This window comes from Cervus elaphus, chromosome 31 (assembly GCF_910594005.1).
Source record: "Cervus elaphus chromosome 31, mCerEla1.1, whole genome shotgun sequence".
In the NCBI taxonomy this organism is placed as follows: Eukaryota; Metazoa; Chordata; class Mammalia; order Artiodactyla; family Cervidae; genus Cervus; species Cervus elaphus.
The window spans coordinates 35,744,574-35,749,897 of record NC_057845.1 but is presented as its reverse complement, the minus strand read 5'-3'; positions in this window follow the sequence as shown (position 1 = coordinate 35,749,897).

Genomic DNA, 5,324 nt, shown 5'->3' with positions numbered 1-5,324 from the left:
ATTGATGAATGATAACTAGTTGACCAAGCTAAGCTGGCAAGATTTAAGCAATTTCAAGCACAACAATCTCGCTCTCTCTCGCTCTTTTTTTTTTTTACTTTTTGTTTTTGTCTTAACGAGCTTTTAAAAAGCATCAGACTGTTACTTATACTTTATGCAAATGTGACTAATGGAACTAAAAACAGTTTTTTTTCACTTGATCATGCTAAACAAGCTTCCCATTTTATTTTCCTTTTGTAAATATGTTAAACTGGAAGTATTTCTCTTCCTCTTCTTTCATCTTTAATCCATGTTTTCCCTTTGGGTTCCTTCATTTAAGCTTCATAAAGTACTTCTTTACATCCGCTAAGTTTAATAGGTACCAGCTCATTAACTGAATCTCATACATAAAACAAAGAATTATTATTGACATTTATTGGGCACCACTGGCTTGGTAGGATAGGTACATGAAGCAGAAATTGTGTAACACGGTGTGAGTGTTTAATCACTGTCGGCTGAAATTAGATAGTTGATTTGTCATATTTAATTAATGATATTATAGGATGTTCAGCATTGAAACACAAGGCAGATGTTATATACCCATGATCTGGAGCTCTGCTCAAATGCAATCTGGTCTTCCAGTCTGTTGGTTAACCAAGGCTATCAATACCAATTAAAATATGAAAGAAACCCTTAACTTTAAAATTTGGATAAGACAGGTGGTGATTAAGATGTATTTAGCCTAAATATTCACTGGTGTTATTTAAATACAAAGGACAAAGTAGTCACAGTTTTAAATAAGAAGGATATCTTTTAATTTTTTAAAATTTATTTGGATTTACTTAATGCTGTAGAATATAATATCTTGTTTTTCACTCTTTCACACAGTAAATTATTTTAGACTGCCAAGGTACAAACTGAAGCAGAGTGAGGTTTAGACAGTAATTCATCTCCAGGATAATTATGGGAAATCTGCCTACATCTGAATGACAAGAAAGAACTACTCGTGTACTTTGGCTTAACATGTGTTTCCTCTGAGATACTGAAATTCTACTATCAAATAATTTTTCTCTTCTTCAAGATTTAAAATAGATTTTTGTTTTTTTTTGACCATGCCTCAGGGCATTCGGAATCTCTGTCCCCTGATCAGAGATCCAACCTGCATCCCCTGTACTGGGAAGCACATAGTCACTGCCAGGGAAATCCCTCTTCAAGATTTTTAAGCTAGATTTTTATAACTTAAAAAACAAGTAACTTTCCAAAACTGAACCAGGAAGAAATAGAAGATCTTAACAGACCCATCACAAGCAAGGAAATCGAAACTGTCATCAAAAATCTTCCAGCAAACAAAAGCCCAGGACCAGATGGCTTCACAGCTGAATTCTACCAAAAATTTAGAGAAGAGCTAACACCTATCTTACTCAAACTCTTCCAGAAAATTGCAGATGAAGGTAAGCTTCCAAACTCATTCTATGAGGCCACCATCACCCTAATTCCAAAACCAGACAAAGATGCCACAAAAAAAGAAAACTACAGGCCAATATCACTGATGAACATAGATGCAAAAATCCTTAACAAAATTCTAGCAAACAGAATCCAACAACATATTAAAAAAATCATACACCATGACCAAGTGGGCTTTATCCCAGGAATGCAAGGATTCTTTAATATCCACAAATCAATCAATGTAATACACCACATTAACAAATTGAAAGATAAAAACCATATGATTATCTCAATAGATGCAGAGAAAGCCTTTGACAAAATTCAACACTCATTTATGATTAAAACTCTCCAAAAAGCAGGAATAGAAGGAACATACCTCAACATAATAAAAGCTATATATGACAAACCCACAGCAAGCATCACCCTCAATGGTGAAAAATTGAAGGCATTTCCCCTGAAATCAGGAACAAGACAAGGGTGCCCACTCTCACCACTACTATTCAACATAGTGTTGGAAGTTCTGGCCACAGCAATCAGAGCAGAAAAAGAAGTAAAAGGAATCCAGATAGGAAAAGAAGAAGTGAAACTCTCACTGTTTGCAGATGACATGATCCTCTATATAGAAAACCCTAAAGACTCTACCAGAAAATTACTAGAGCTAATCAATGAATATAGTAAAGTTGCAGGATATAAAATTAACACACAGAAATCCCTTGCATTCCTATATACTAACAATGAAAAAACAGAAAGAGAAATTAAGGAAACAATACCATTCACCATTGCAACAAAAAGAATAAAATACTTAGGAGTATATCTACCTAAAGAAACAAAGGACCTATACATAGAAAACTATAAAACACTGATGAAAGAAATCAAAGAGGACACAAACAGATGGAGAAACATACCGTGTTCATGGATTGGAAGAATCAATATTGTCAAAATGGCTATTCTACCCAAAGCAGTCTATAGATTCAATGCAATCCCTATCAAGCTACCAACGGTATTTTTCACAGAACTAGACCAAAGAATTTCACAATTTGTATGGAAATACAAAAAACCTCGAATAGCCAAAATAATCTTGAGAAAGAAGAATGGAACTGGAGGAATCAACCTGCCTGACTTCAGACTCTACTACAAAGCCACAGTCATCAAGACAGTATGGTACTGGCACAAAGACAGAAATATAGATCAATGGAACAGAATAGAAAGCCCAGAGATAAATCCACGAACCTATGGACACTTTATCTTTGACAAAGGAGGCAAGGATATACAATGGAAAAAAGACAACCTCTTTAACAAGTGGTGCTGGGAAAACTGGTCAACCACTTGTAAAAGAATGAAACTAGAACACTTTCTAACACCATACACAAAAATAAACTCAAAATGGATTAAAGATCTAAATGTAAGACCAGAAACTATAAAACTCCTAGAGGAGAACATAGGCAAAACACTCTCCGACATAAATCACAGAAGGATCCTCTATGACCCACCTCCCAGAATATTGGAAATAAAAGCAAAACAAAACAAATGGGACCTAATGAAACTTAAAAGCTTTTGCACTACAAAAGGAAACTATAAGTAAGGTGAAAAGACAGCCCTCAGATTGGGAGAAAATAATAGCAAATGAAGCAACAGACAAAGGATTAATCTCAAAAATATACAAGCAACTCCTTCAGCTCAATTCCAGAAAAATAAATGACCCAATCAAAAAATGGGCCAAAAACTAAACAGACATTTCTCCAAAGAAGACATACAGATGGCTAACAAACACATGAAAAGATGCTCAACATCACTCATTATTAGAGAAATGCAAATCAAAACCACAATGAGGTACCATTACACGCCAGTCAGGATGGCTGCTATCCAAAAGTCTACAAGCAATAAATGCTGGAGAGGGTGTGGAGAAAAGGGAACCCTCTTACACTGTTGGTGGGAATGCAAACTAGTACAGCCGCTATGGAAAACAGTGTGGAGATTTCTTAAAAAACTGGAAATAGAACTGCCATATGACCCAGCAATCCCAATTCTGGGCATACACACTGAGGAAACCAGATCTGAAAGAGACACGTGCACCCCAATGTTCATCGCAGCACTGTTTATAATAGCCAGGACATGGAAGCAACCTAGATGCCCATCAGCAGATGAATGGATAAGGAAGCTGTGGTACATATACACCATGGAATATTACTCAGCCATTAAAAAGAATTCATTTGAACCAGTCCTAATGAGATGGATGAAGCTGGAGCCCATTATACAGAGTGAAGTAAGCCAGAAAGATAAAGAACATTACAGCATACTAACACATATATATGGAATTTAGAAAGGTGTTAACGATAACCCTATATGCAAAACAGAAAAAGAGACACAGAAATACAGAACAGACTTTTGAACTTTGTGGGAGAATGTGAGGGTGGGATATTTCAAAAGAACAGCATGTATACTATCTATGGTGAAACAGATCACCAGCCCAGGTGGGATGCATGAGACAAGTGCTCCGGCCTGGTGCACTGGGAAGACCCAGAGGAATCGGGTGGAGAGGGAGGTGGGAGGGGGGATCGGGATTGGGAATACATGTAAATCCATGGCTGATTCATATCAATGTATGACAAAGCCCACTGGAAAAAAATAATAATAATAATAAAAAAAATTAAAAAAAAAAAAAAAGAAAAAACAAGTTCTCATTCAATAGTTTCAATTACTTCTACTTTTTTAAAAATCTTAATGACTACTATATTAGTAGCTATTATAATCTCTAGATTAAAAGTATTTTAATACATGTATCTGTTTGGAATACCAGACAGACCTCACCTCACCTGCCTCCTGAGAAACCTGTATGCAGGTCAAGAGGCAACAGTTAAAACTGGACATGGAACAACAGACTGGTTCCAAATAAGGAAAGGAATGCATCAAGGCTGTATATTGTCAGCCTGCTTATTTAACTTATATGCAGAGCACATCATGAGAAACGCTGGGCTGGATGAAGCACAAGCTGGAATCAGGATTGCCGGGAGAAATATCAATAAATTCAGATATGCAGATGACACCACCCTTATGGCAGAAAGTGAAGAAGAACTAAAGAGCCTCTTGACAAAAGTGAAAGAGGAAAGGGAAAAAGTTGGCTTAAAGTTCAACATTCAGAAAACTAACATCATGGCTTCTGGTCCCATCACTTCATGGCAAATAGATGGGGAAACAGTGGAAACAGTGACGGACTTTATTTTTTGGGCTCCAAATCTCTGCAGATGGTGACTGCAGCCATGAAATTAAAAGACACTTGCTCCTTGGAAGAAAAGTTATGACCAACCAGGACAGAATATTAAAAAGCATAGACATCACTTTGCCAACAAAGGTCCATTTAGTCCAAGCTATGGTTTTCCCAGTAGTCATATATGGATGTGAGAGTTGGACTATTAAAAAAGCTGAGAGCCAAAGAATTGATGCTTTTGAACTATGGTGTTGGAGAAGACTCTTGAGAACCCATGAACTGCAAGAGGAGATCCAACCAGTCCATCCTAAAGGAAATCAGTCCTGAATATTCATTGGAAGGGCTGATGTTGAAGCTGAAACTCCAGTACTTTGGCCACCTGATGTGAAGGACTGACTCGCTTGAAAAGACCCTGATGCTGGGAAAGATTGAAGGCGGGAGGAAAAGGGGGAGATAGAGGATGAGATGGTTGGATGGCATCACTGATGTGATGGACACGAGTTTGAATCAACTCTGGGAGTTCGTGATGGAGAGGGAGGCCTGGTGTGCTGCAGTCCATGGGGTCACAAAGATTTGGACATGACTGAGCAACTGAACTGAACTGAATATATGTATCTGGGACTGATACTAATAAAGTCATGTTTTTTAGAGAAAACTATTTAAAAATTATAAACAGTGTTTTCATATTTTAAAA